Source organism: Hermetia illucens, chromosome 4 (genome assembly GCF_905115235.1).
Source record: "Hermetia illucens chromosome 4, iHerIll2.2.curated.20191125, whole genome shotgun sequence".
In the NCBI taxonomy this organism is placed as follows: domain Eukaryota; kingdom Metazoa; phylum Arthropoda; class Insecta; order Diptera; family Stratiomyidae; genus Hermetia; species Hermetia illucens.
In genome coordinates, this window is record NC_051852.1 from 26,532,602 (window position 1) to 26,554,846 (window position 22,245).

General features: G+C 41.6%; 1 protein-coding gene across 1 annotated transcript in view; it reads right to left on the reverse strand.

The window, feature by feature from the left end:
- The window catches only part of LOC119655718 (LIM/homeobox protein Lhx1), a 217,211-nt gene that overhangs the window by 42,874 nt on the left and 152,092 nt on the right, over window positions 1-22,245 (reverse strand). The gene's annotated exons all lie outside the window — the stretch shown is intronic.

The following is a 22,245-nucleotide window of genomic DNA, read 5'->3' on the forward strand; positions in this document are numbered from 1 at the left end:
ACACCTAAAAGGGGGGTGCAAAATGTTTTTCACCGAATATAGCCATGTGGGATATCAAATGAAAGGTCTTGGAGAGTACTTTCGAAAGCAGGTATTCATTTGACATTGGTTGTAAAGAGAAGAAATAAGTGGGTCCGAAAGCGGTCAATTACTTCAAGAACCAGTTCTCGGAAACTAGCCAACCGAAAAATCCATGTATATACATGGTGTCCCAATAATCGTATATAATTGTAGTTTGAAAATTGTCTGCGAATCCTTGTTAAGTTCATCCCAGCTCCGCTTCATTTAGCATCATACTGGAAAGTTTGGTGGAAATTCTACTGTTAATAACACAATTATGGTAGGTTAAAGTTGCCCCCTTTTTCGTCAAAATACTACCCCGCATTGGATTCAGTGGGTATATTCAATGTATATACACTACGAGTTATATATAAATGGAACCATCATGTACCTGAAAATTCTTACACATTAGATCAGCAATTTCTTTTACACCTGAAGTGCCGAGCTTCCGGTTTCCGACTTGTTTGTTATTTTAGAGATAATAGGTTATTGTTAGCTCTGGCGCCTGCACTATTTGCATCAGGTACTTTTCTTATTATCATACCTCTGAGTTAGTGATTGGGAATTCGACTGTGTATATATGCTCGCAAAAATTACTGCCAATAGCAGTGAAGGACTTTAACAAGCTTAAGAGGTTTATATATTTTGAAAGCGATTTTTTGATCGTGATGGTAGCATTTACTTAGGTTCTTTAGCCAGTTAGCGGTGTTTAGCAAAATCAAGGTTTATCTTTTCAAATAGGCTGTTAATGGACGAGAGCCGGTAAGAACAATTAGATAGATACCAGGTGAGCCAGATGAGAATGAATGGAGGAAAGTAACTCGCTGGCAAATCAAAAGGTAGTATCCTGTAACTTACTGAACTACAGTATATGTCTCTAAAATCTCAGCATAGATAGTAGATTTTGGTCTGTAGCATCAAGTGTATGTTAAAACTTCAGCGTAGATGACATTGACTTGATGCTACGTACTAGGACTTTTGATTAGAAAATTGAGCAAGTCAAACATTTAAGTTAAAAGGGACCAACTATTTCCCCTACAGATACCCTTCTGAGTGTTATTCAGGAAGATGGTAAAGGCAAAGAAATCGAGCCTAATGTTTGTTGTTCATCACAAACTCAACTAGAGAAGTATGGAAGAAAGAAATGGAGCTAGCACCTCTCCTCGAAATCAGTATCTTGAGATCAGCTTTATTGTGAGTATCTAGGCAAACATCATCTGCTTAAAATAAAGTACAGGGCACTATCTCCGGATGGTTTAGTTGTTAGAGTGCTAGACTTTCGCAGCGGAGGGCCGTGGTTCAACTCTCACTGGCAACAGACGAATTAGTATCGGGACTGAATGTCACATACCAGTCGACCAGCTGTAAATGAGTACCTGGTTCAAATCAGGGTAATAATCACGGAGGAGTTGAATGAAGTGTTTTAATACGTTTCAGGGCTCAGATCAAATTCGGCTGTCACGCCAATGATGATAATTATTATTATAATATTATACGGCACTGTGCCCTGGATGTCCTGCATGGCAGAGCTTTTGATGAGAATGGAGCGCGCTAGAGACGAAGAGCTGTTTTGGTATTTTATATCTACTACGCTGGCAACAATGGAGTCTGATTTGCTTATTTTTTTTCGGTTTGGTGATCGTGCGACGTGCCTGTCAGTACTTTTGTGTTCGGCTTTCGGCAGATAGTTTATCATGGGAATTAGTTTGTCCAAAGAAGGTTGATTTTCAGAAAGTTTGTGGTTCCCTTTGGTGACCAACTTGGCATGGCCTTTTCTCACGTTAGTTTACTATTGGGATGCAGATTGTTGTTGGTTAATCATGTCGACGGCCATTCAAAGCGTGTTTCGTCGCCCAACTCTTCCCGATCGTTCGTAAATACTTTAATCATTGGCAAACTTACCAATAAGATAAGAAAAGAGCTCGTAAGTTTGCCTTATAATTTCATTAATTTCTATTGTTAGGGTTTAGGAATATGAGGGGTCCTGGTGTCGCCATCCACTTGTTAGGAACCGGGCAAATTGGAAATTGAAATTTTATTTCTCTGTTTCTGAACCATTGACTCCTCTGGGGCCAGAACCAAAGTTTATACAAAAATAGAAGACGGTTTCGTCCAGGACAGAGGTAACTCATCAGACGCTGCCTCACCTGTGCTCTGGGAGCCGAAGAAGTTACTAGGTGTCTTTTGCTTCTTTATATATTCATGACACGACATGGGTATGAGTTATATTCAAGATGAAAGCCGCCTAGTAAAATCAGCTCTAAGCCGGCCGATACTGCTCATAGGTCAGAGGTGTGGCAGCGCTTGGTAAGTTACCTCTGCCCTGGTCGAAGCCGTCTGGCCTTTCTGAAGACCCATTGTACTATACAGTTCTAAGCGTATGTGTCACATTATTGATCGTGACTTGTGTCTCACCCTTTGGGCAAGAGAGACCTTTTTGGAAAAAATGTGACAATTACGGTAGCACCCATACTGACAACTACGGGAAATGTCAGATGTACATTGAAGGCAGCCAAAAATGACTACCAACTAGAAGAATTTTTATAGAAAACCCAAGCCATACCGCTATTGCCAACGCTGTTGATAAGCTTGTGACTTTCAATATTCAGTGTAGTATGTCATGTGTGAAACTCAAGAGCTTCAAACGAATACAGTGTGCTAAACCTGCATCTAACTGCATTTAAAATGGTCTAATGGGAGTAATATTAGCCAATACCAAAAAGAATTACAAACACTCCTTACCAGCAGCGGAATCGACATCTGCCTATCTATGTACATTTATGACTCGAAACTTCCGCATAGCAAGGGTGATGAACGCTCTTGAATTCTTATTAAAAAGTATATAAAGCACGTTATATGCAATTTGGCTGAGGACTTGATGTAAATATGGCTTACACAGCAATACAGTAGAGTTGGGAGATCCTACATCATTTTCTATGCCCCTTGAAACCCTCAAAACGCTTGAGAAAAGATTTACTGGTAAACTCAAGTACTGGATTTTCTAGACTAATAACACCTGCGGTCAATGAACTCCGAGTTGTCGCACCTGCAGATTTGACATGTTAACGAGTAGTGTACTTTGACACAAATGAGAAATGTAAAAAAAGCCTATGTAGACTATGCTACTATTTGGCGGCATTGGTTGGGTAGAGCGTCAGCCTCTCCGCCTTGTTGCTCTGGGCTCGAATTCCGGTCGTCATGGACGTTTGTATTTGTCATGATGCTGTCACCTTACCAGCAGTCTCATCAGAGATTGTGTGGATGCCCACTAAAAATGTTTTGATCTCTCGTAATATTCCGGAAATCGAAGGAGAAAGTCAATAGGCCAATTTAGTTCGAGTCGTAGGGGAGGGCAACTGGGAAAGACGAAATACTGAAAAGGAATCAGCCGTTGCTCAAGACCTGTGATCGTTTATTCGCCTTCAGCTAACAGTTACTACTTTTGGTTTTTGAAGATGCACCCGAACCAATTCCGGTCAAAGTTATCGAAGTCTATGCGAAGGGGTTGGTGGCGCCGGTCTTATTAAGGATTGACGGAAAAGAAAATGGAAGCGGTTAGTTTCCGTGATAAACTACTGTACGGCCGAGATAGCTACTGTGATAAAAAATAGTCACACTTTTTAAATCAAACAAAAACGGTTTATTTGTTCTTCCAAATTTTTTGGTCGTCTTCGCCGGATGCAAAGCACTTATGTCAACGTTTTTTCCAGTCCTCGAAACACTGGTTAAAATCGATTTCCTGAATAGCCTTTAGGGCCTTGTTCGACGCTGTTTGAATTTCCTGAAACGATGTCCAGAAGTGGAAATTTCAGTTTAGGGAACAGTCCCAAATCAGACGATTAGCTCCGTCAGGTCCAGGTGATTAGGGCGGCTGCGGTATGATATGCGTTGAATTTTTGATGAAAAAGTCACGGAGAATCAATGCTGTGCACGAAGGTGCATTATTGTTTTTCGGTACCAAACGAAATGAGATGCGTCTGACGTCTAATTGGCCCTTCAAAATCGATTGAATTGCGTCAAATGATACGTTGGTGATGCCAACAAGGTCTTTAATTGACAAGTGACGATTTTTGAGCACTAAATTCTTGATCTGGTTAACGTGCTTCACATTGGTAGATGTGGAATGACCACCAAAACGCTCATTGTCCTCAACGAGTTCTCTGCCTTCTTTGAAAAGTTTGTACTCTACTCTAGTCAAAAGTATTTGAGACTACCTTAAGGAAGGAGCCGTTGCTTCGAGGTTGCTAGAGCTGTCGATCACTTATATTAAAACAACGCAATCAGTATAGACCAATTGCTGAAGGATTTGTCGAATTGACCACTTTTGTTTTACCGGCATTTTGCTTTAATTCGGTTACTCTTGGTTAGCTCTTTGGAATCAAAACCACTTGGCCAAGAAAAGGTATGGTTCCTATTCATTCCGCTCATGGAGTATATGAACAACACAAAGACGAACACAAATATCCATGACGGAACGTGATTCGAATCCGGGTAATGATGTCGAGAGGCTGGCATTCAACCAACTTAGCCATCACACAAGGGAGTCAACTACCGAATTGCAATTGGCGAGAAAATATAGGGTTCATTTCTGAAAAGGAGGAGGACCCCTCCCATATTGTTAATTCTCATTATAAAAATTGAAAATGTTTCTGAAGGATCATTTTAGTTCTCCCCATTAATATAAATTTTTGAATGTTGCTTAACAAAAATTAGTTCAACAATTTCCACTATCAAACTTCTCCAATTATGTACATTCTCTCACTCGCGGCAAGGATAATCTGTCGACCCTTTGGCTCCCCACAAAAACAGAACAAAACCCAACTACAATTGGCCATAAACTTTTCCAATTTCCAAAAATTTCTGGAAGCAATTGCCCCAAATAGCTGAAATCAAATCAAGCAGTCAGCCAGCGGTCACTAGCCACTAGCCAGGCCTTATTATAATAATAATCCTTCGTCATCCCATCCTAATGATTGCGATTGTTCTAACTACCCTCCTTGCAGACGCGACTCCCTATTTAAAATAATTGCCGTATCGACGTGATAATCACAATTATGATATGGATCAAAATAACTTTTTTTTATCCCATCCGAAGGGGACCGAAAGGAAATTGATCCGTCCTGTTCTTGGCCGGAATGCCGCGTTCAGATGATAAGCAGCGCTTATTTGAGATAGATTTCGGTGCAAGCGATCCGCAGTGAGTTTGTGCGGATTTCAGTGAAACAACAAGCGGACGAGACATTTATCGAAATTATACGTTAAATCAATGTTGGACGAACGTACAGGATCATTTTCTTGAATTATGTCTAATTAAGGTAAACGGAGGCAATAGCAAAGTTACATGATATTTTAGATGTTTATGTTTCAGTTGAGGTTTCAGAACGGATGAGTAGTGTTCATGTCGAAGAAATTGCTGTAATTTTCGAGGGATAAGTGAAGGATACTGGGAGGAATTGTTAGTGATACAAAACGTCAGTATGGAGCTGAACGACGCGGTTCTGCGAATCGAATTTAGTGACAATTTTGGAAAAAAATGGTTAATTTGAAGCACGTTAGGTTATAAGATGCTACCTAATTTAGGGTTTTTTTTCAAATACAACTTTTTCCATAGTTGAAATCCTGGAATAGCGAGTTCTTATGATCTTTTTGATACAGTTGTTATCATACCCTGTTTTAGATGTCTCTTGTTGTCGTCTACGTCTTCGTCCTTGCAGATGCCGCATAAGACCTTTGCGAAACAATGGCTTGACGACTTTTGCGAGGCGATGGTGCCCTTTTAATGACTGCGTGGATAATTCCACAGGGTTTTGTCTCGGCTTGATATTACGGGGGGTGCCAAACCTAAGGTTAGAGCCGTCAGGTCTTCAACATAATCAAAGTTTGTAGACGGTGGAAGATGTTTTTCATCGCCTTGTGCAGAGCGTTGATTGTCCCCAGTAAAATTACGGGTTCTCAGGAAGAGACGCTTTGGTCTCGTCGCTCTCGCTCGTCTGGTGAAGCTATACTAGCGAATATTGACCCCATAGTGCAAAGTTAAATTTCTTCTATTGCTGGTTCTCTTAAGTAGTGAAACGACGGCCCAATTGCCTCTTCTGAAACCGAGCAGGTGGCTCTGTGTCAGCATGGGTGTATGTTCATTAGTCGCAGGAAATATCTATCGAGATTTGGTGAAATCGGCACTTTGACGATATTTCAAAGACCCCCCGAGTGCAGGAGCCTTCAGATAACTTCAAGTATTATAGTTTTTTTAGAGGTTATGTAATGACTGAAGTACTCTCATCTGAAGTCTTAACTCATCAAAATCTGCAAGTGGGGATTACTTCAGACTATTCAACGGGCGGTTCTTCGTTTCCCAGTTACGGCTCCTAACGCGGCAATGATTGGAAAGCTTTGAAGGGAGGGTGTCGGGATCATACCATGTATCTTCTAGAACTCTGCAATGTCACCTTGAAGTATTGGATCACTCTTCCTACAATAACTTTTCAAGCAATTGGAAACTGAACGGGAGTATTGAAACTGTTTTCACCATAATTAGTAGAATTGCGTCAAAGCTGGGCATCGTTGGGGAGACTGCTATAAAGTGCCACTTTTCTGTTACAGGTGTGTAGCACTCAAATTCCTCAAATCCGAATTTCGTATACTCTGCTCTGCCAAAAAGCTAGGGTACACTACCTTTTGGGATGCCAAAAGACCCAGTTTAGCAGACACGATATCTATCAAACCAGTAAATGCACACTCACCATCAGATTCGGTGAGGCTGTATTAAAATGGTCCTCTTTTTTGGTCCTATTCAATTCGGATTTGAACCTCTACTATTTCAGAAGAAATCACATAAGACTGTGACTATATAAAAAGCTAAAGAACGAATCTTCGTTAGCAGGAACAGGGATATAACATAATCTTGCTCATTTTCCGAGATAGCTAACAAAGCGCAAGCCTGACGAGAGGTGGGACGCAATGAGGAGATTCTCTCCGGGCACAGACGTTAATAGATTAGATAGATACTTTGGGAACATAGAGGAAACTTTATTAACTTTAAGCCCTGATTTTCTTTCACGATCTTGCTCATGTATACCTAGAAATGCTTCGTGAAGACATGGAAAGGGCATTGACATGACTTTTCAACCTTAGAAGGTTTCGAGATAAAGGGCATATTGGCAAGGAGCACGACACGACCTGAAACCCATGTTGTATGTGCTATCATCCAATATTTACAACTGCGTTAATTAGAACGCAAAAATAAAATAAAGCAGGGAAGAGTCACTTAATACCCTTCCGAAGTGAATCCGGCAGGAATCTTTCCAGTGATGTAAGGATCAGCTATTTGATTAATGAATAAGCAATGTGAGTGTTCGCCGGCCAAAGCACATGGAATTGTATGAGGTAGCTTTACTTTAGATATAGTAGAGGGCGTATACGTGTATAGCTGTTACCTTTCTCCAAATCTTGTTTTGAGGAAATTCGAGAATATGCTTCGAAAATCTGCTCCCCGACATCCGTGATTGTTGACGACTAGCGCAAACCCAAATGAGCTCACTTCGTTTGTGGGTTTTCGGTAAGACATGATACTGTCCTTGAAACCGATGGACCAACAAACTTTTCTAGAGCTGTGGTTTAGTTAGGTTGTTGCATCTGCTCCCCCTGGACCTTCATAGTAAATACGCCGTAACGTGCAATATTGTCAGACTATGTGAGTCCAGATATTGGACAACGCAACTCCACGGCCATGACAACATCCTCGTCGAAGTACTTCGGGAAATTTGGGGATCTTCATCGGACTACGCCACACGAAAGATGAGCTTCGCAAACAATTTTGCTGTGAACTTTCTACCCAAGACAGAGTGGAAGACCGGAGACATGTTTCAAGACTATGACACAGAATTCTCGGATCGAAGATGGTCTGTAAAGTGCTTGGGTTTTCTCGGATACACATTACGTGGCTGAGTTGGACGGTTTCCGATGACGCACCACTGTATTAGGCGGAATTACTGGTGATACTGGACGCCTGTCGACGGCTAGGGCATGATCTGAGACCCAAGCGCAACCTAGTCATTCTGACCGACAGTCAAGCATCCATTAAAGCTTTGTACTCAGTGGAGACATCCTCCAGACTGATGGGGCAGTGCAGGGACGGGAAGAACAGTCTGGGCGGCACGCTCGAAGTCACCTTCCTTGGGATTCCCGGTCATAGGAACATACAGGGGAATGAGATGGCTGAAAGACAGGCCAGACGGGGATCTACTCTTGACGGTCCCTCGGCTGGCGAATGTCAGGAGCATTTCCCACTATTTGACAGCCGCTGACTTCACATGGCGGAGGTTCACCACCTTCACCAAGTCAACGTGGATTTTATCCGCCTATTACAAGATCCCATCATAAGAGCTTTTGGGCCATACGTAGGAAAATACTTACAAGAGTATGCCGGTCTGCAAAGGGTATTGGTCTATAGGGGAGCATGCCGCCAGATCTGGCATACACTGCAAGAACGAGAAACCCTCTGGCAGTCCCTTGGCGATTGTCCAGTCCTAGCTAAAGCCAGACTTCGTAGAGATCTCTAGTTATAGGGTGAGAGAGTTACTACTGAAGATCCCAGCTGGTTGGACTCTGAAATTGTGGCATCAAAACTCGCGCACTAATTGGGCTCCTCGGAGCGGCCACTAATACTTACCTACCTACCATGTTCTCGAATACAGAGAAATTTTTATCCAACAAAACGCGACTCAATGTTGAGATGATCCATTTATTTAGTAGGAAACGTATAGCAGCTATGCCTAGACGGAATTAGGTAAGACTTATTAAGCTGGAAAGAGCAAGCCTATGAAGGAAACACTCCACTCAAAGGCGAATAGAGTGCTTTCAAGAAATTCTGAAATTTGCGGTAGGATATGGCAAAATGAAGTTTCGGATTGGGAAAACCAACCTATAATGCCTTCAAGCTTGTGGTAAGGACAACGCCTGACACATTTACGAAGCTATACGGAGCATGTACCGTGATTCATCAGAAACTTCAATGTTCATCGTGACTTGAAGATCTTGCCCATAAAAGACAACATCAATCAGCTGAAGCGAGCATATTTTGATAAACTTGGTATACATCCAAGTAAGTTTGGTCGGGAATCTACACGCAAATGTGTACACCATCGGGTGGAGAGATGAATTTAAAAATAATTGGCTGCTAACTCTATATTTTCGAACGTTGATGAGGGATGAAGATTGTTTTTTTAAACTTAAGATTTGATAACTTTTTGCTATTTCCTATGTAGTAGGAACATGCAAAAATTATTATTATTAATTAAAAACAAAAGAAAAAATACGGAGCATGAATTGTAGAGGAGGTTTTCCCAGAATTAAGAAGGTGGCAGATGCTTATGTGCGTGTCTAAAGTTAGTACACCTTCAGGCGAGCGATCCTTTTACTGCTCCATACATCTTTTAAGCTCCTCTAATGAGTAGTCTCCTCCTTCTTCCGACTGGGCATAGCCTGCATTTTTTGAAATACAGTCCTTAGCCAGGCACCTTATTTGCAACCTTGACGCCAATGTTAGTCCCGGGCCTGACAGTCTTCCTAATCTTTTTTTATAAAAGAAAACAATCATTGCATTGCCCTCCCTCTCTACATAATTTTTAACAGAAATCTCAAAGGTTGTTTTTTTCGTAGCCTGTGGAAATACGCTCTTATTATTTTGATACATCATTTCCAACCCTTTTCTGAAACTCGACTATGATGGTTGATGGTTGCAAATCCTACGCCTATTCCCCCTTCTCTGGTGTACCGTAAGGGTCCAGTCAGTGTCCAGTACTGTTTCCATACTTCATTCACGACCTTTCTTTTCTTCTTACTGTCCCTTTTTTGCTTTACGTCGATGATCTTTAGTTGTTTTTTTCTGTATATTTCTCATTACATCCTATGTCCCTTCAGTCAAGTTTTTGACACTTTGGCTCGCTGGTGCTTCATAAGTATGTCTCAAATCCTCTGTTTTCTATTCTCTTGGGGGTAATCCTCTACCATGCAGAAGTTTCGTCTAAAACGTCGGTGTAACTATCGATGATGAAGTAATCGTGCTTCCGGAATGTTTGGCTTATTGCGTACCTCCACTGACTTTGCATCTGTCATCTGTCTTTCGAATTCCTCCTTCAATTTCATCCAATCCCTCTTCTTTAAAAAGAACTTCCCCGTGCGGACTATCCTACCCGACTCCATTCTCTTAGCTTCCCTTACTAAAAACTATGCGCGATGGCGTAGGTTAGGACGCCAGACACGAATTGGAGGACCTCGGCACAAAACCGGGTTGTCTGGAGTTCCTTATTAAGGCAGGCCTAGACCGGATATCGGTTGTTGCGCCGTTGATGATGATTTTGTGGAAGTCCTACTTTATTCCCATTCCCCCATTTTGAGGCTATAACGCATTATAGCTTGAGCCGCTAGACCCTCAGGCTAAGGTTTCTTCTTTCTCCACCTTCTGAGGACAGTATCTAACTAGATTTTCTCCGCTTATAAAAAAGATTGTTTATGCGAAGCGGATCATTAAACCAACAAACATTTTCAATGGAAGCTTTGAATTGGAATTCCGACCAGTGAGCACGCAATTTTGCAGAATGCTCAGTTTTCTTATTAAACTAATTTCTGGGTAACGACACCATTTATACTGTTGAAGATTGATCTTGCAGGTGGTGTTTGCAATCTTCTTGGTATGTTATTAATTTTTTTAAAGGAAGTGGCAACTGAAATGGGAGAAAATTACTCCATTATTTGAATTTTACAGTTTTTATAAAAAGTGGTTAGGAAATTGCTCATTAAAAGCTCTCAACCCTCTGTCAAGCTATGGCTGAAAATAATTATTTGGGGCCACCTTCGTAGGTACTCTTAATATCTGCAGTTATGCTATGATAGACAAAAATTTGGATTTAGACTTAAAGGCGGTAAATTCAAGATACATTCACGTAATTAGGTGTGGGAATCTTCGTTTCGGTAGATGAGAGCAGCATCCACAACATCTTTCTCAATTGATTCGTTTCGTTTCCATGGTTGATTACAGTGCTCATTCGACCGCTATTAATTAATCATATTTTTTCAGTAAAGAAGAAAAACAGAAACGAATCTAATATTCAAGGGCCATACCTATAACGGAAAATTTATGGATTAACACATCAGAATCTATTAAAGATTCAAATAAGATTTGCCCTATACCCTTTGGATATTATTATTATCTAAAGATGAGTTGAGATTCTCCTATAGCTTCAATTAGTGGATTTTAGAGGTTCGCAGAGAAATTAGGCTTAATATCGGATCAAAGTTTGGAAATGCGGAGGGTGATGATGTGAATGGCAATTGGTATGCAGATTTATTCCAATAAAATTGTCCCCCTCGTCTAGGGTATTGTTGCGATTGGCTGTAGTCGGAATCTATTATTGACAGTATATTGATTATGGAGGTATGGCGCCAATAGGAACGATCCCAAGTTGATTAGGTCCCCATAGTCCAATGGGGTTGACAATTTTTGAACAAGGATTCGTTTCAATTGAATTCATTTTTCAGGTTTTATGTCGTGATCGGTTTTCAGTCATAACCCCAACATATGTCTTGACTCTAGAAAGTTTGGTTTGTGCTACTTAGATTCGGTGAAGCTAGATAGGTATAGCCGTTGGACTCTTAGGATCTTAGCTAGTAAGCTTTGTCGAAATGTTTATCCTTTGTTGCGGATCATGGAGTAGTATAATTGCCGTTTATGGGAGCTATTATAATTAGCCTTATATTGCCTTCACCCTGTCGGCTGCAGTACTAGTTACACGCTAAACGCCGAGATTTAGCAAGCTGGTTCGTTAGCACCAAAGAGCAGTTCCAATGAAGTGTTAGTCAAAGCTTGTTGGCGATCATTTTCTTCCAGCCAGTTCGGGAAAATTGAAACGAGGTCTCATCTGATACCTGTTTCTCTTTCGGTTGTTACTGAGCCATGTCTTCTTAGCGCCCCTTTCTATCTTGGTCTAGTCACATGGAGATCTCCTTTGATGAACGTCTTTAAAGTTGGATTAATCAGGAACTTCAAAAGAAACTTTTCCCAGGACTACTGCATAGGATTCAGTAGAGTGGCCAACTTTAATTGCCCTAAATACATATTGCTACATATCCTACCCACATAGGTCTCCGTTATTAAGCACGCACCCCAAGTGTCGAAAATTGAAAATTAGAAACGATTGCCAATTTTCTCCCACTCTAGTTTGGAGAACGTTTGAGTCTTAGCTAGCTGATCTATTGATCAAATTTTTTTTCGTCCAAGCTAATTGACATCTGCTTGTTCTCAGCATTTTTAAACTTAATTGCATAAGGCTCATGCAACCAAGATTGCTGGATAGTTTGATGAGGTATCGCAGCTGCTATCATCCTGGGTACTGGTTGGGTGTGAATCTATAATAGGGCTGAAGTGCTAGGTAGGTTGGTGTAGGTCGTGAAAAGCCGGAATTGCGGTGGGTTCCATCAGTAGAAGTTAGCGAACTGTTTGGATCGTGTGGGAAATGGGTGAGTATCCATTATAGTGTTAGCAAACACAAGGTACCTTTCTTCTAATAAATAGTCTTCAGGAATAGCTAGAGATCAGGGTTTATGCTAATTAACCATAGGCTCTTTTATGTTTAAGCACCATGCATGTTTGTCGTTGTGAGGCTTCGCAACATCGATTTTCTGTGAAGGGTTGTCAGTCCCACCAAACCCCCAGCCTGGAGGATCAGTTGGCCCAATTTGTCCTGTTTTTAGGCGCGGGAGACTCGCCTTCATCTTTCTCCGTCTGTAGCTTTTCGTTAAGAAAAAACTCGCAGCGGTCACCACGTGGAGTTGAGATAGGGTTTCATAGTAGAGCTGTTGGTGTTGGTTCAGCAGTTATTTCTCAGGTTTTGTGCTCCATCGTGTATACCGATCCACGTTTCGCCCTGGGATTTATACTACCTTTTGGCTCAATAGGTTGCGTTGAGCGGGTAACATCATTCGTTTGGATGAGGATGAGCCCGGAAAAATAGAAAGTACAGTAGAAGAAGAAGATGAGATAGACCCTGCTTCAGATGGAGTGATGGCGTGAGACAGGATGCCAGACAGCTTTGAGGGACATTGCATTGGTGGACCTCCGCGTAAAACCGGGATGCCTGGAGTTTTTGCGTCTTTAATTGTTGAAATCGAAAGATGAGTGAGAGAGTGATTCATAGTATTTTAACCGAGCTATGTTTTCACTCCTACACATAGCAATGGGCTTCTGGGTCTATCGACTTTTCCAGGAATTTTTTTTGTGTTTAGCTTGACTACTGAGGAATTGTCTACTGGCGATAGTAGAATCACAAGTTTTCATGACCGATTTGGAATTCGAAATGTCTTTTTCTATGACCTGTATTGTTCAGAAATAAATCAATTTCGAGCGGCGTGTCCTCATAAAGTGTCTTCGCTGTACAACCGAGCAATTCACGCGGCATTCTGCAAGAGGCCTTTCTGGAGTCAGATTTCCCCATGATCTCCATGCACATCGAATGTGGTCAGTGCAAATATAGTCCTCACTAACATACCATGTGACTCACTCAGAAGCGTGGAAGTGTATGACGTACCAACAATTGCCGGTATCACGTTCGCGAAGGTTTTAATCAGGAAACGAGCCCTCCCTTGCTGTAACTTTCAGCATACGGCCTTGCGCGTTCAACGCTCGTGCGCTCAGCATCTGCTCATATTCGGGAAATGTAATGCTAAGTAGAGTAACTTTTGTATCTGCAAATTGTATTTCTGGTGGTTCAATTGCGTTTTCAAAGATTTGGCCTCCGATAGCGCTGCTTGGCCTGCTTGGTTTCTGCCTCAAATGCCACCGCCGAAATGCCGACATAGTTCACTAATTATGAACAGAACGCAGTCTTTTTCGTGGTTGGTCTGCAGGAGTAGGTCTTACATCGGCTGCAGTGGCTGAGGTTAATTTCCATCAAGCTAATTTGCTGTTGAGGTTTTTCTTGTATTCCGAACACTGGTTGCTACGTGCAATTTGTCTTAAGGCACCGAACAGTTTCGGGCGACTCTGCGATTGTTACTGATATGGCCCTTCGCTATATGGTCGACCTCAAAGCTTCTAAAGCATTGCCTCTAAGCGGACATAAAATACAGCTTTTTCTGTTGCCAACAAATGGAGGGCTGACAATAGCTATTTATATGCCACTGTAGGCTTTTTGTAACGTTTTCCCGCTGATTCCTGCTGTCCAATAAGGTCGAACTCTTTTTTCCAAGGTCCCGCGAACTTCTTCCTTAATTGTGATCTCATCTATGCCTTTGCATTCTATTTATATTGTAGGGCCGACAACCTCATATCGCGCTTCCTGTCTTAGGAACTGTTCAATCTGGTTCGACAGTTTGTCCGCAGTTATATCTTTGGATTTCTTGGAGTCCTAATTAAGTTTTTTTTGGAACGTTTGAACCGGATTTGCTTTTATTTTTGTGAGAATGTCGACCTATGACCATTCACCACGTGTAGAGATGTTGTTCACTTTCGATTGTATCTTCCTCACTTTTTTTGATGGTAGCTTTGTCCAATTCTGTTCTCAATGATTGCGGCTAAATGCGTTTCGCCAGGAATTTAAGCCGCTCGTCTCACCAGTTTCTTTTTTTTGGGAGTAGAATTATTTTTCTTCTAGGGAGTTTAGTGTACTAATGATGCGTTCAAAAATTGGCGCAGCGCATTCTTTGGTTTCTCGAATTGATTGTTTTCAATGGGTATCCCTTGTTTTGCTTGGCTTACGTTTTTAGCCTTTATGCCTCTTTCGTTTTTGGCCTTTACGCCTTTTTCGTTCTACGTATTGCCGTACGCCAACCTGATTTGCTATTTAGACTAACATCGAAGAATATCTATTGATTGATTTGGGTACTCGAGCTGCCTATGAAGAGTTGTCTTGGACCTGAAAAGATAACGAGTTTGCCGAACGAAGTTGGCCGTTTTTGCTGTTTAACTAATGCACACATCAGCGTTCGAGGAAAGTCGGTGGTCTTGTGAAAAATCGAATAGTGTTCTCCTTAACTAAGACGCATTTGTAGTGAGTCAGAATCATCTGAGTAATGGCGTGGCTCAGTGAGTAAGGAAGTATTGCTTTTTCTTCTTTTTCTTCAGCCGTTGTCCCGTTCACAAGTGGGGTCGGCTCGTAGGTCATTTGGTTCTATCAAATGCCTGATCTGGATGCAATCGCGAGGCTTTTAGATCCCCATCCAACGTGTCAAACCAAAGTTGTTTCGGCCGGCCTTTTGGTCGCTTATCAGAGCCTTCACATTGAAAGTTTGTTCATCGTTTGTGTTTTGAAATTAGATGTGCATGACATGTCGTTTAAGAGAGAGATTATTGCGATTGGCGTCCAGCGTGGGGTTAGTACTATCAGTTTCCCTTTAGTTACTTTTTATTTGAAAATTGAATCTAGGAATGGAGGCTGGATCTTCTTAATGAAAAAGTTAATTGAAAAATATCGCCGTACACCGAGACGAAGGAGGAGGAATGGACAGCCTCGGCTTGAATGGCTGAAGGCTATATGAGCACCTCAAGGGGTAGGTAAAGGGAGTGTGAGAATTTGATAGACTTGCAGAGTATTCACTGAGGTTTAAATGGTTGACAGTTACCCCTTAGTGGCGTATATTGCGTCAACCACACCTACGTTCCATTGTTTGCGGTGCGCAGAAATGCGCTTCAGCTCCCCTCAGAACTTCCCGAGATGCCCGCACTTCTCCTTCACTCCTCTGTGCCAAGTGCCCTTGGGGCGACCCACTTATTGACCATCTTGGGAGAGTGGATTCCACTACCTAGTTTAGCCAGCAATGCAATTATCACCCCTCCTTAATAAATGAGCTATCTCCCTTCTGATCATAAACGCGATGTCACCAAGGAAACTATGACGACACTCAACCTTTAATTGCCAAAAAATTGTATTCCGAGAACGTAGAGTCTAGTCGTAAATGGTTGACTTTGTGATAGTTGTGCCAGGTTCCAATCCTGGTCGGCAGGGATGTTCCGGTTCATGTGCTGTGCTATCTTGCTGACGACTTATCCCTTGGACAACATTAAGTTCGATGACATTAAAGTCGAAGCAGAGTCTCATTTCAAACTGAGTCTGTGTGGGTTTCCGATACTCCACGAAGGTTACCAGAAAAGTAGCGAATTAACTGAAGTAACAGCATAACGGCCTAGTAACCGTCATCTCCTTAAGTAATAATCGAGGATGGCGACTAAAAAAGGATAAGTTGAGACCTATGAGATAATGCAGTTCCGCGGTTACCAACACAGAATTGAATTGATTGTCCTTATCCCAGCCGCCCCTCCCCCTTAATTTATAGTATGATCACTGATCAACTTTGATTTGAGGGCTGGGCCAAGGCTTCCAGATTCGACGGATTAATTTTGCATGCGATAGATAGCAGCTTACATGTACCTAATTTGCAGTCTCTTAAATGTAACTTTTGTTTTCGGGTGCTACCTCACCCTCATACCATGAGATCTCATTCCTTACACAGAAAATTTCACTATATTGTCTTATTTCGGAAACGCCCTGTTGAAACCATTAAACCGTAAAAGATCGCGATCGTTCTCCACAACAATTCCCATTTATCATTATTTTCCCAGGTCGTGTGATAGCACTACTATCGAATTGTATTATGCATGTATCAACGGATCAAAAGAAGACTTGGCCGATTGATCCCTTTCGAAAATTGATCAAATCGATGGCCCGATTATATTGTATCTCTGGAAACCGAAAGTCATAGTCAACAAATTAACTCAAGTCGAACAGACAATTACAGTTTCAACAACTTCGTCGGATTAGAGGTAGAAAAGGAAGAGGGTTGAAAAATTATACACACGTTCAGTGGGTTTGGGCATGGGTTGAGGTGAAGAAGGGACCCTAATTGCGTGGGTGCATAGTGTGTTCTGTGAGAATGCTTGGTTCAGTTGGCCGTAAAGGTCTGTATCTCTGAGTTTTCGATCACTTCTCTGCCTCCTACAAGACTAATTCCTTTACCGTGACCTGTGTCCTCCTCCAGACGCAGACTGTTGCTACTAGGCGCTCTGATAGACACAGATACGTGATACATGAACAAAAACATCTCGAAGCTAATTTTCTTCGACAATGAAACCAATTTATGAACAGTTACGATGGCAAATAGCCTCACATTATACGGGAGTGCACACTGAATGGTCTGCCAAAAGATTTATCATAGCAGCGTTGGTTGACTTGTTGACTATATCTGAAGTTGGGCCATGGGCTGGGTCGACTGAGCCTGCGAAGGTAACTACTTCCACGCATATCGTCTGAAATTTTGCCATGTCACGTTACGGTCGATTGTTCGATCGATTGTTGTTACTATGTATCTATTTATTGATGATTGTAGGTTTATATCCAAACAGAGGTAACAACAGAACATTCAAAATGCACGGTACCTACAGGGGAACTATTCTTGTCGACGCCATCAGCCACTTTCTTTGCAGCCGGCTATGGTACCATCATGAGTAAGTTATGTATGTTCCCAATATGGCATCTGAATCCTATCCTGATCTATTGGAAGATTGAGCCGACGAGATAGTCAATCTTTATCCATAGATGATCCGCCATTCATCGTCGATTTTCCGCAGCCAGTGTTCAAGGTGTATCAGCAGCTCTTTTGTCGATGAAGATAACTAAGCAACTACGTACCAATGATTCGCCAAGAGTTTTTTCTTGAAGGTTTTGTGTGGAACCTGCGGTTGTTTTGTTTTCCAGTCGATTTCCACGTTGAGAGTAGACTCTCGGCGTAACAACATATGGTGGAACGAATTGATCCCGAGGTTGGACCGGCCACCTCCTGTGCATTAGATAATTACTGTTTTTGTATGTCTGCACAAACAATGGTGAAATAGCGACGAAGGCGGTGAGAGGACTAGCGTCAGGTTGTAGCCACTAGTGATGGTAGTAACTAGCACCTTGGGCTTAACGTTACTACCATCGCTAGTGGCTGGGGCATTAGCTTCCATGAAGGAAATTGACTGCATTATGGGGCTGTGTCTGGGATGGATAAATATCTTTATTTTTTGCTATGTTTTGCATGTAAAATTTTGAATATGCGGGAGGTTAGTCGGCAGGTACGGAGCTGCATATGCTTGTCAGGGCCTTGTCTTGATCCAAAGGTTGATTATATTCCTTAGCCATACCTTGTGTATTCCGCTCTCCAGTAGTCGGTTCATTGCGTTTCATGCCTCTCACTTCTTAGCCGCCCCTTCTCTTATTCGACGGGGAAAAAAACTTGATTTGAGTTGTCATTCATAGATTCAGATCCACTAAAGACCGATATGCAAGATTCAGAGAAAATATTGTGAGTATTGTAAATTTCTAGGAGTCCATGTGTTTGATTCTGACTTTGATTAATCCCAGATAGTCTGCAAGAATGCCTAAGTTTCTGCAAATGACCTTCACTTGAATAGGAGGATTACCAGCAAAAATTCTATCAAAATATCTGAAATTTTGAAATCTACGTGAATTCATACTCCCGTAGCAATCAATCAATCTAGTTTTTGGCGGTTACATTCTTAATCTAGGAATTGATCTATTTCATTGATGATAAATGTTTCTCGCGCATGAACCGGAAAATATTTGTGGTTTAGAAATATTGGTTGCGGGCTCCTTTTGGGGCGGTATCTAATGCAGTAACCGGACGTGAAATACAATTTCTAGTTTCAAGTAGAACCGCATGAAGTGTGAAATAATGAAAAATGAAGAGAATTTTTGAAGTCTGTGAAGAAATTCTTTGGGGATTTTCTGGTTTGTATGGATTTTTTGAGAGTCATTTCGCTGATTCGATTCATTGTCTGGAAATTTTCTTAGTTTAGATATTTCACTTTTCATATTGCTGATAGAAGCAGCATGTCTGTTTGCTACTTTAAATTACATTATTCAAGATATCAGGGTTTACTGTTTCGATATTATGTAGACGGACATGTGCGCATCCGGCAGTTTTTCTGTATGGACATGCCTATGGGAAGCCCGGGAAATTGAGATGACTTTCAGCCTTCAATATCCAACGATCATAATGGCTCTGTAGCGTGAAGTTGACCTGCTCCGTTATGGGTCCACCCGTTGGGGTGTGCCGTCTTGACGTACTCGAGGGGATCAATCAGATTGGAGTCTGCGAGGGACTCATCTGAACTTGTTCTTCGCTCGAAGTCTCACTCGAGGTTACCCGGTACCATGGGAACAGCGAATGGCCTTCTGAGAACATATGTTCAAGGAAAATTCCTTGAGGATGTGCACTCGGCCCGGTTATTTGCAAATGGCCTTCTTATGAGAATTTCATGTTGGTTGTGGCCATATCGCGGTAGAGTTGCTTGTGGGCTCAAATCGGAGAGTTGTGCATTACAACTCGGGGGCCATATCCCTTAATTGTGGTGGAGGTTATCTAACACCTCACATTCACTGCTATGATTGCTGAGTCTGCACTCAGTATAAACCAGTACCAGTGCTAGTCCCAGCGAGGCTCTGATTGTGGTCTGCAAATCAATCCATTTCCGAAAAGGACCATGTGATGATGCTTACACAGCAGATATTCATGTTAAGCCCTCAGGATCTTCATGCCCCATGTAAGCAGGGTTCACTTCTTTTATTATAGAAACACCTCCTATAAAAGGCTTACCCGTCAGAAGTTGTGATTATTCTCCGCATTACCAAAAGGTATTAATAGGTCTGAAATCAACATTGCTACCACATCTGTAATGCCAAACATTTTCATTGTCTACAGTTTTTTACACAAATGGCGCCTTACGTGGGGCCCTTAAGTCGGTAAGGTTTACAGGAGCAGCATTATGTCTACTACAGTTCTAAATTTTTGATTTTGATTGCACGGATGGGGATGGCATCAGTCTGTCTGTGTTACCCGGCCAGGCTTCACGTATAATTCATTTTGTTTAAAACAAAATCTTATTAAAATCGATTCACTGTCTGTCTCTCCATCTGTCTGTCTGTCACACACACTTTTCTTAGAAACGACTGTACCGATTAATACGAAATTTAGTGAGAAGGTGGGAGCTGGTAACTCCCACGCTTGCGGTGAATTACATTTCTGCATGTGCAACTTAAGAGGGGTCCTCATATACTTAAAAGAGGGGTGTAACATTTTTTTTCACAAAATATAATCATGTGGGATACCAAATTAAAGATTCCGATTATTACTTTTCGATTCAGATATTAGTTTTGATACTGGTTGTAAAGGGGAGGAGTGCGGGGGTTTGAAAAGGGCCAATTGCTTCAGTAACCCATTCTCAGAAACTACCCAACCGAAAAATCTAGAAAAAAATTATGGTGGTCTGGGCATATGGTATCTAGGCCTCAAAATACTCTCCGTTATCATATCTGCTCGAATAAAGCTAATAATAGTATATTTCTATATATTGAAAATTTACTGCGAACCCCCTTTAAGGTCATTCTAGGTCCGTAAAATTTTGCAATAAGATGTGCCGAACTTCCGGCTTCCGACTTGTGATATTTGTCTCGACACTATTTTTCTTGAGTGCCTTTGAAAATATGAGTACCTGGGGCTATTCTCCAAAAGGTATTTGCTGTTCAAACTTTTCAGAAGTAAAAAATACGAAGGTAGTCCCCAACCGCTTTGCTTTAGTATAACTAGTGTTCATTTTCATCCCATTCACTTATTTAAAACTCGAAATTAAAAATATGTGTTGAGTCGTATGTCAGCAGCGAACTGTTCAAACCATATCGGGTGGTTCTACTTCCGACATTGTGATGAGCGGATTCTTTTCGAAAACTGATATTTTTTAATGAAATGAAAAAAAGCGTTTCGGGGAAAGAGATTTCCGAGCGACTACAGGACCTGATTTTAAAGAGGTACGACCGCAGGAGGACTAGGTCTATTCTAGTACAGATGAGGCAACTAAACATTGCATTAAGGTTTGAAAGTTTGCGGAAGAATTCGCATCTGCAGCTGCTTTTCAAATCTCTCCCACGGACGCATACCTGACGAGATAAATTCTCCGCGTCCTCCCACGTTCCAGGAAGCTTTCAGATCGAATGTCAATTTTTCGGTTGGGCCGCAATTGGTACTGAATCATGGATTGTCTCCGGCACCCCCTACTACCTACTACCTCGCCAGACCTTCCCTTGGACCTCATCGTGTGGTACAAGTTTTATAGCATTTACTTTCGTGGAAATTGGAGTTTACTGGGACGGAGAAGCTCTATCTCCCTGCAAGGCAGGAATGCGCACATCTCATTTTTGGATGGATTAGATCCCGGGACTACGCCCATTCACAGGAGAAAATAATTGTCTAGATCTCACTATGACAATCGATGCCAATATTAGTTGCCTGGCTTTCATTTGGAACAAAATTGCACGCAATAAGAACGAGAATCAGTCGACCACCATCATCAACCGACTTTGAAAATCATGTCCCGCCTCTAAATTCCTCCGCTAGAGATGAAATTTGTGGAAACTGTCAGAAAGGGGGCGTGTTGAATTGATACCAGATTTAATTTCTGTGGCAATTTTAAGGGAGTTACACGGTTGGCCTGTTTGCATGGTGCTCTGTCGTAATCTTCTTCTAACGGTCTCAACTCTCCAAGCTGGATAGCGAACTAACAATAAGGATAAATCCAGGATGATTCTGGAAGCTTCCTCAACAGTATACAATACTAGAATTGTCGCCAGATCTGTGTATGTTTGTAACACAATGCCGACAATTTTTCGGACCAATAATTTTGCCAACTGGAGTTGCCTCCTTTATCTTTTCAATTTTCGAGAAGGGAGGAGGGTCTTTGTCAGATGCATTTACGTTAGTGGATCTAACATAACAAATGCCATTATGAACATGCGTTTCTCGTGTTCGAATCTATCAATAAAGTCAATGGGTCCGTCTTGACGTCTGTATCCTTGATGGCTATACTCTTCCTAGTATCTCTCACAGAACAGCATATTTTAAGAGTAATGATATTGGAGAAAATAGGACACCTAACAAAATATTTTGTTTCTTTGTAAAGTATATAATATTATTATTATTTTTTCCTTTTTCCTTTTCAAGGAGACGATCTACTGTTATATTTTCATCACATTGGATGGTGTGTAAATTATAAGCTTTCAGCAACAGGATAAAAGCAAACGGAAGTTCAAGCAGTTATGACTGAGGTCAGGATTTGAACTTGGAGTATGATAACCATCCCGTCAC